Source organism: Elephas maximus, chromosome 7 (genome assembly GCF_024166365.1).
Source record: "Elephas maximus indicus isolate mEleMax1 chromosome 7, mEleMax1 primary haplotype, whole genome shotgun sequence".
NCBI lineage: Eukaryota > Metazoa > Chordata > Mammalia > Proboscidea > Elephantidae > Elephas > Elephas maximus.
Window position 1 is genome coordinate 105817851 of NC_064825.1, and position 10487 is coordinate 105828337.

Consider the following 10487-nt stretch of genomic DNA (forward strand, 5'->3'; position numbering starts at 1 on the left):
CCTTTCACTTTAGCTACTCCACGTTCAAGAGCAAGTTTCAGTCTCTTTGGACACCCTTTCTGGTCTTTTCTTTCTTTCCTCCCTTCTAATGACCTCTTGCTTTCTTCATGTATGATGTCCTTCATGTCACTCCACAACTCATCTGGTCTTTGGTCATTAGTGTTGAATGTGTCAAATCTATTTTTGAGATGGTCTCTAAACTCAAGTGGGATATAGTCAAGGTCATACTTGGCTCTCGTGGACTTGTTCTAATTTTCTTCAGTTTCAACTTGAACTTGTATATGAGCAACTGATGATCTGTTTCGCAGTCATCCCCGGCCTTGTTCTGACTGATGATATTGAGCTTTTCCCTTGTCTCTTCCCAAAGATGTAGTTGATTTGATTCTTGTGTACTCCATCTGGGGGGGTCCATGTGTATAGTCGCCGTTTATGTTGGCAAAGAAAGGTATTTGCAATGAAGAAGTTGCTGGCCTTGCAAAATTCTGTCATGCGATCTCTGGCATCATTTCTATCGCAAGGCCATATTTTTAACTATTTATTCTTCTTTGTTTCCAACTTTCGCATTCCAATCACCAGTAATTATCAATGTATCCTGATTGCATGTTCCATCAATTTCAGACTGCAGAAGTTGGTAAAAATCTTCAAATTCCTCATCTTTGGCCTTAGTGACTGCTGCGTAATATGAATGAGTCATATTAACTGGTCTTCCTTGTAGGTTTATGGATATTATCCTATAACTGACAGTGTTGTACTTCAGGATAGATCTTGAAATGTTCTTTTTGATGATGAATGCAACACCATTCCTCTTCTAGTTATGATTCCTGGCATAGTAGACCATATGATTGTGTGATTCAAAATGGCTAATACCAGTCCATTTCAGCTCACTAATGCCTAGGATATCTATGTGTATGTGTTCACTTCCATTTTTAATGACTTTCAATTTTCCTAGATTCATACTTCATACTTTCTCATTTTCTAATTAGTAATGAATGTTTGCAGCTCTTTCCTCTCATTTTGAGTCATGCCACATCAGCAAATAAAGGTTCTGAAAGCTTGACTCCATCCACTTCATTAAGGTCGACTGTGTCTTGAGGAGGCAGCTCTTTTGAAGTGCCTTCCAACCTTAGGGGCTCATCTTCTGGCACCATATCAGACAATGCTCGGGTGCTATTCATAAGGTTTTCACTGGGTAAATCTTTTCAGAAGACAACTGCCTTGTCCTTCCTAGTCTGCCTTAACCTGTAAGATCAGCTGAAACCTGTCTGCCAGGGCGACCCTGCTGGTATTTGAATACCAGTGACATAGCTTCCAGCATCACAGCAACACATAAGCCCCCACAGTGTGACAAACTGACAGACACGTCGTGGCAGGGAAATTAGAATAATGGAAATGGAATAAAGAGAACACAATTAAAGGGAATGTTGACATATTATTGTGATAAATGTAACTAATGTCACTAAATAATTTGTGTGGAAGTTGTCAAATGGGAACCTAACTTGCTGTGTAAACTTTTGATAAAATGTTACTTAAAAAATGAATATTGCAAATTAATTTTTAAAAGGCACTCATTCAATTCCAGAGTAAATTGATTCATAGAACATCAGCAGCACTGTAGAAGTCAATTACCAACCATGCCCTGGTAACATCACCCCTCTATCCCAGCAATAACCACAAATTTTACTTCCATTATAATTATTCACTTGCTTTTCTATATATTTTCACTATGTAACTATGCCTATGAAAAAATACAAATTAATATTCTCTCTTTGCAAACTTTATGTGAAACAAGTCATGCAGTGTGTATTCTCTATATTTTAATTTTGTCAGTGAACACTGTATTTTAAAAATCATATGTGTTATTGCATGTAGTTACAGTTCAATTTTGTTCCTATTATTTCAGGTATAAACATTCCAAGTTTTTAAAAATTCATTCTACTATGGTGTACATTTGGGATGTCCCCATTTTGGGACATGTGCACTGTTGCTTTTGTACATAAGAACTCATTAGAATGGGGTTTCTACCTAAAAGTAGCAATCATTTATTTAGCTCTCAAATAAGTTTTCGGATTGGATGTATCAATTTATACTTGTAATAGCAATGTTTGAAAGTACTAATGTGATGTTTTACTTCCTGACCAGCACTCAATATTATCGTTCTTTTTGATTTTTACCCATTAGCTTGGTAAAATGTCATTGCATCTTCATTAAATATGTCATTGTAGTTTCAATATGAATATTTATTATTATTGAAGTAGGTCGCATTTTAATATGTTTATTGTTTTTTCTCTTTTAAATTGCCTTCAGGCATCAATTGATCAATTTTCTTTTGAATTATTTGTCTTTATTCTTATTTATTTGAAATTTTCTTTTATATTAGGGATATAATCTCTTTGTCAGTTATATATCCTAAAACTATTTTTTCCATTCTTTAACTTTACTTTTCACTCTCTTAAATTTCCTTTAATAAATAGCATTCTAAATCTTAATTTAGCTGTAAAAACCAATTCGAAGAAACAAACCAAAATGTTTATGAATGAGTAGACTTAAAACCAGATCGCATAGTTTCCAAAATTTAAAACAAAGAAAGTTTTCTTCATTATCCTTAGCTTCAAATAGGATGGGATCGATTAATGTATTTTAGACACCCACTCCCAAGCTTTTAAGACCCCAGGTGCCACTCACTAATGTGGGATATAGAACATTTTCTGTGTTTTTTTTTTTTTTTTAGTTTATTGGGCTTTATGTAAAAGTTTACAAATTAAGTCAGTCTCTCATACAAAAAGTTATACACACCTTGCTATGTACTCCTAGCTACTCTCCCCCTAATGAGAGAGCCCATTCCTCCTCTCCACCTTATAATCCCCGTGTCCATTCAACCAGCCCCTGACCCCTCTGTCTTCTTTTCTCACCTCCAGACAGGAGTTACCCACATAGTCTCATGTGTCTACTCAAGCCAAAAAGCTCACTACTTACCAGTATCATTTTCTATCTTATAGTCCAGTCCAATTCCTGTCTAAAGAGTTCACTTCAGGAATGGTTCCAATCTTGGTCTAACAAAGGGTCCAGGGGCCGTGGCTTCTAGGGTCCCTCTAGTTTCAGTCAGACCATTAAGTCTGGTCTTTTTATGAGAATTTGAGATCTGCATTCCACTGTTCTCCTGCTTCATCAGGATTCTCTGTTGTGTTCCCTGTCAGGGCAGTTATCAGTGGTAGCTGGGTACCATCTAGTTCTTCTGATCTCAGGCTGATATACTTTCTGGCTGTGTGGCCCTTACTGTCTCTTGGGCTCATCTTTACCATATGTCTTTGGTGTTTTTCATTCTCCTTTCCTCCAGTTGGTTTGAGACCAATTGATGCATCTTAGATGGCCACTTCTACCATTTAAATCCCAGGCACCTCTCACCAAAGTGGGATGCAGAAGGTTTTCTTAATACATTTTGTTATGCCAATTGACCTAGATGTCTCCAGATGTCCCTGCCTCTGCAATTCTGGCCTTTGAAGCACTTGTTGTAGTCAGGAAACTGCTTTTCGTTTAGTCCAGTTGTGCTGACCTCTCCTGTATTGTGTGTTTTCTTTCCCTACACCTATAACAGTTCATGTCTAAAAAAAAACTATCTAATTATTGAATACCCCTCTCCCTCCAGCCCCATTCTCATAAACATCAAAGAATATTTTCTTCTCTGTTTAAACTTCTCCTAAAATACTTATAATAGTGGTGGCATACAATATTTGTCCTTTTGCAGCTGACTCATTTCACTCAGAATAATGCCTTCCAATTCCTCCATGTTATGAAATGTTTCATGGACTCATCATTGTTCTTAATTGTTGTATAGTCTTTCATTATGTGAATATATCAAATTTATTTATCCATCCATCCATTGATGGGCTCCTTAGTTGCTTACATTTTTTTTTCTGTTGTAAATATTGCTGCAATGAACATGGGTGTGCATATATCTGATTGTGTGAAGGTTCTTATTACTCTAGGATACATTCCAAGGAGTGGGATTGCTGGATCATATGGTAATTTTATTTCTAGCTTTTTAAGGAAGTGTCAAATCAATTTCCAAAGTGATTGTACCATTTTACATTCCCATCAGCAGTGTATGAGTGTTCCAATCTCTCCACAACCTCTCCAAAATTTATTATTTTGTATTTTTGGAATTAATGCCAACCTCATTGGGATGAGATGGTATCTCATTGTAGTTCTTATTTGCATTTCTCAAATGGCTAATGATCGTGAGCATTTCCTCACAAATCTGTTAGCTACCTGAATGTTCCCTTTAGTGAAGTGCCTGTGCATATCTTTTGACCATTTTTTATTTGGCTATTTGTGTTTTTGTAGTTGAGTTTTTGCACTATCATGTAGATTTTAGAGATCAGATGCTCATCAGAAATATCATAGCTAAAAACTTTTTCCCAGTCTAGGTAACCTTTTAACTCTTTTGGTGAAGTCTTTGGGTGAGCATAGGTGTTTGATTTTTAGGAGTTCCCTGTTATCTAGTTTCTCTTCTGCATCGTTAGTTATGTTTTGTATACTGTTTATGCCATGTATTAGGGCTCCTAAGGTTGTCCCTATTTTTTCTTCCATGATCTTTATTGTTTTAAATTTTATATCTAGGTCTTTGATCCATTTTGAGTTAGTTTTTGTGCACGGTATGAGATATGGGCCTTGTTTCATTTTTTTGCACGTGGTTATCCAGTTATTCCAGCACCATTTGTTAGAGAAAGTGTCTTTTCCCCCATTTAACTGGCTTTGGGCCTTTGTCAAATATCTGCTGCTCATATGTGAATTGATTCATGTCTGGATTCTCAATTCTGTTCCATTGGCCTGTGTATCTGTTGTTGTACCAGTACCAGGCTGTTTTGACTACTGTGGTGGTATAATATGCTCTAAGATCAGGTAGTGTGAAGCTTCCCACTTTGTTCTTCATTTTCAGCAATGCTTTACTTATCCAGGGCCTCTTTCCCTTCCGTATGAAGTTGCTGATTTGTTTCTCCATCTCATTGAAGAATGCTGTTGGAATTTGGATCGGAATTGCAGTAAATGTGTAGATCACTTTTTGTAGAATAGACATTTTTATAATGTTAAGTCTTCCTATCCACGAGCAAGGTATGTTTTTCCACTTATGTAGGTCTCTTTTGTTTTCTTGTGGAAGTGTATTGTAGTTTTCTTGGTATAAGTCTTTCACATCTCTGGTAAGATTTATTCCTAAGTATTTTATCTTCTTGGAGGCTAGTGTAAATGGTGTTGATTTGGTTTCCTCTTCGACTGTCTTTTTGTTGGTGTAGGGGAATCCAACCGATTTTTGTGTGTTTATCTTGTATCCTGATATTCTGCTGAACTCTTCTATTACTTTCAGTAGTTTTCTTGAGAATTCCTTAGCGTTTTCTGTGTAGAAGATCATGTTGTCTGCAAATAGAGATACTTTTACTTCTTCCTTGCCAACCTGGATGCCCTTTACTTCTTTATCTAACCTAATTGCTCTGGCTAGGACCTCCAGCACAATGTTGAATAAGAGTATTCATAAAGGGCATCTTTGTCTGGTTCCTGATCTAAAGGGGAATGTTTTCAGGCTCTCTCCATTTAGGATGATGTTCACTGTTGGCTTTGTATATGTGCCCTTTATTTTGTTAATTAATTTTCGTTCTATTCCTATTTTGCTGAGAGTTTTTACCATGAATTGGTGTCGAAATTTGTCAAATGCCTTTTCTGCATCAATTGATAAAATTATGTGATTCTTGTCTTTTATTTTATTTATGTGATGGATTACATTAATTGTTTTCCTAATGTTGATCCATCCCTGCATAACTGGTATGAATCCCACTTGGTCATGGTGAATTATTTTTTTTGATACGTTGTTGAATTCTATTGGCTAGAATTTTGTTGAGGATTTTTGCATCTCAGTTCATGAGGAATGTAGGTCTGTAAATTTCTTTTTTTGTACTGTCCTTACCTGTGTTTTGGTATCATGAAAATGCTGGCTTCATAGAATGAGTTTGGGAGTATTCCATCCTTTTCTATACTCTGAAGTACCTTTGACATTAGTGGCGTTAACTCTTCTCTGAAAGTTTGGTAGAATTCTCCAATGAAGCTGTCAGGGTCAGGGCTTTTTTTCTTTGGAAGATTGTTAATTACCTTTTCAATATATTCTTTTGTTATGGATTTAATTAGTTTTTCTACCTCTGTTTTATGTTTTACTTTAGGTAGGTCGTGTGTTTCTAGAAATTTGTCTATTTCTTCCAGGTTTTCACATTTGTTAGAGTACAATTTTTCCTAGTAATCTGATATGATACCTTTAATTTCAGTTGGTTCTGTTGTAATATCACTAGTCTCATTTGTTAGTCATATTATTTCCCTCCTTTCCTGTTTTTCTTTTATCAGTCTGGCAAATGATTTATTGATTTTGTTAATTTTTCCAAAGAACCAGCTTTTGGTCTTTTTAACTCTGAATGGTTTTTCTGTCCTCTGTTTCCTTTAATTCTGGTCCAATTTTTATTATTTGCTTTCTTCTGGTGCCAAGGGTTTCTCTTGTTACTGTCTTTCTATTTCTTCAAGTTATAGGGATAATTCTTTGATTTTGGTCCTTTCTTCTTTTTGGATGTATACATTTATTTATTTCTATAAATTGACCTCTGTGCACAGCTTTAGCTGTGTCTCAAAGATTCTGATAGGAAGTGTTTCTATTCTTACTTGATTCTATGAATATCATTATTCTGTGCTTAATTTATTCTATAATCCAGTCATTTCTGAACAAGGTATTGGTCAGTTTCCATGTGTTTGATTTTTCTCCTTGTTTTTTTTTTTTTTTTTTTCTGTCATTGATTGTTCATTTTATGTCTTTATGTTCAGAGAAGATGATTTGTAAGATTTCAATGCTTAGGATTCTGTCAAGGCTTTCTTCATGGGGTCTATTCTAGAGAATGCTCTATATGCACTGGAAAAGAAAATACACTTGGTGGCTGTTGGGTAAAGGGTCTATGAGATCAAGTTCATTGATTGTGACATTTAGATCTTCCTTGTCTTTATTCAGCTTCTTTCTGGGTGTTCTGACCTTCACTGAAAGTGGTGTATTGAATTCTCCTACCCTTATTGTGTGGAGGGAGCCATCTATCTCACTTTTCAATGCTGTTAGTGTTTGTTTTATGTATCTTGGAGCCCTGTCATTGAGTGTGTAAATATTTAATATGGTAATATCCTCTTGATATATTGCCCCTTTAATCATTACATTGTGTCCTTCCTTATCCTTTGTTGTGAATTCCACTTTAAAATCTATTTGTCAGAAATTAGTATTGCTACTACTTCTCTTTTTTGATTGTTGTTTGCTTGATATATTTTTTCCATCCTTTGCATTTCACTTTGTTTGTGTTTTTTAGTCTAAGGTTTGTCTTTTGTAGGCAGCATATATTGAAGGATCATGTTTTTTTATCCATTCTACAACCCTCTATTTATTGGTGCATTTAGTCCATTTACATTCACTATAATTATAGATAAATAGATATGAGTTTTATGCTGTCATTTTGATGTCTTTTTTGGTGTGTTGTTGACAGTCTCTTTTTTCCAATTAATTTTTTTGTGCTGAGTAGTTTTTCTTTATAAATCATATTTTCCTCTTTTCCATGGTTCTTGATTTTGTTTTTGCTGAGTCTTTACGTTTTTCTAGTATTTTATTTTAATGTATTGGATTGTTAGTCTCCTTTGTGGTTATCTTATTATTTCCTCCTATTTCTGTAAGTTTAAATCAAACTTGTATCTCCCTATGTCATATTGACTTCCTTTCCCTTATGAAAGATCTATGACTACATCTTTTAGTTTCCCACTGATTTAATGTTGTTCTCTTTTAGAGAATGATATCCCTGTTCCCTGTTTTGAGTTTTTTTTTTTTTTTTTTGTCTTGATTTATTTTTGTGATTTCTGTATCTGGATTGATATGTGGTTTCCCTGTCCTTTGTTCTGGTTTTGGGTTCTCATCTGGCATTATTGATTTTCTAACCAGAAAAGTCCCTTTATTATTTCTTGTAGTTTTGGCTTGGTTTTTGCAAATTCCCTTGAACTTTGTTTATGTGGAAATATCCTAATTTTGCCTTCATATTTGAGAGACAGTTTTACTGGATATAGGATTCTTGGCTGGCAATTTTTTTTTTTCTTTCAAGGTTTATATATGTTATCCCATTGTCTTCTTGCCAGCATGGTTTCTGCTGAGTAGTCTGAGGTTAGTTTTAGTGACTCATTTGTAGGTGACTTTTTCTTTATCCCTAGCTGCTTTTAAAATTCTCTCTTTATCTTTAGTTTTGGCAAATTTGATTATAATGTATTGGTGACTTTCTTTTGGGATCTAACTTGTAAGGGGTTCATTGAGCATCTCGGATAGGTAACTTCTCATCTTTCACTGTATCAGGGAAATTTCCTTCCAGCAGTTCTCCAACAATTCTCCCTGTATTTTCTGTTCTCCTTCCCTGTTCTCATAGTCCTATCACTCGTAAGTTATTTCTCTTGATAGTGTCCCACAGGATTCTTAGGTTTTCTCCATTTTTAAAAATTCTTTAATCTGATTTTTCTTCAAATATATTGATCCCAAGTATTTTATCTTCTATTTCAGAAATTTTGACTTCCATTTTCTCAATTCTACTCCTCAGGCTTTCTACTGAGTTGTCTAATGCTGAAATTTTGTTTTTAATCTTCTGAATTTATGATTGCTGCCTATCAATGGATTCTTGCCACCTATTAAATTTATCATTGTGCTCTTGAATATCCTTCTTAATTTCCTTGACTGCTTTATCTGTGTGTTCCTTGGCTTGTTCTGCATTTTACCTGACCTCCTTCCTGATCTCTTGAAGAGATCTATATATTAATCTTTTGTATTCTACCTCTGATAATTCCAGGAATATATCTTCATCTGAAAGGTTCCCTGATCCTTTGTTTTGGGAGTTTGTTGAAGCGATCTTGGTCATATCAACTGTTGTCTCTGAGCCATCTATATATCATTGTATTTATTTATTTTATGTTTGCTTACCGTGTCCTAGCTTGTTGCTTTTTGTTTTGTTTTACCCAAATAGGCTGCTCAAGTGGGTCAACTTTATTATTGGAGACTTTGAAGCTCTAATGTCCTGTCACCAGTTGGCTAGAGCTGTAACCAGGTATATGAGCCTAGGCCTCCATTCACTTTTCTTGTACGGGTTCAACTCAGGTTGTCAGTGACTAAATGTGTGGTGGAGGCTCTCACCTACTGTCTTAGAGTAGGAGTGGTGATTGGTATATGCACAGGTTTCTGGTTGCTGCAGGGGGTCACACCCTGATCAGGCCTTGGGCTGACAACCTTCTCCCCAGTGTCTGGGAGGAAGGCATGTCCCTATTCTCTAGAGTGCACAGGTGGGTGGACTCAGCAGCCATACCATAGGCACTTAATGCTTTCAACTGTATGGAATGGGAGGCACTACTTATCCATGGAGTAATGTCAAGGGTGGCTAAATGGCCTGGGTGGAGCCACCAGTTCTCAAGTCCCTGATCTGAGTAGGTGAGGACCCTGCTTAATATTAAATTCCTAGCAAATTTAATGGGCAATGAGTTTGCTTTTGGTTAACAATATTCTGATTCGGATAGATATTAGTCATGGTCAAAGTCCCCAATCTAGCTAAACCTCAGCTATGCTTGTATTTTTGATGTAAATTGGAAACATAATCTCTGAAATTAACTTGAAAAACAATATGAACTTAAAATTTTATATTAGCTTGTAAATTCTTTAAAGTGAAAGTACTATTTTTTTATGTAAATGCCTCTTGGATTCCTCAGTGATCGTAAACTTAGTTCATGAATTATTTTACTTTAAGTATCTTTTTAAAATATCAGAAGTAAAATAAATATAATTTTTTTTGCTACAAAGTCTTTGCTAGAAATGAAGTTTTCCTATAATGTTATTTAGCATTCTTACAAAAACAAGTTTTTCAAATTTTCATTGTTTCAAAGTAATTTAATATCACTATTGAAATTCATTGTTTAAGGTAAGGTATATTTAATAGAGTCAGAAATATAAAGGAACTGCTTTAATAAACAGCATACTTGCTACTCCCTATGAAATGTTAAGTTTAATAATATGCACTAACTTTGAGTATTAATATAAAACATTTCATATTTACCTTTGTTATATTGGAAAATAGGATTCCTGGTGGCTCAGTGGTTAAAGTGCTCGGCTGCTATCCGAAAAGGTCTGTAGTTAGAACCTACCATCTGCTCCATGTGAGAAAGTTGTGGCAGTTTGCTTCCTTAAAGATTTATTGCCTTGGAAACTCAATGGGACAGCTCGAGCCTCTCCTGAAGGGTCATTGTTGGTGTGAATCAAGGTGACAGCAGTGGGTTCGAGTTTTGGTTTGTAATAATCTTGTTTCTTCCTCACTGAAGAGGCCCTACATATTTAAGTATTTAATTAACTTCGGCTGAAACAACTTGTTGCATCAATGCTAGTCAATCCACCTTTAAAGCAGCATGTTCGTTTT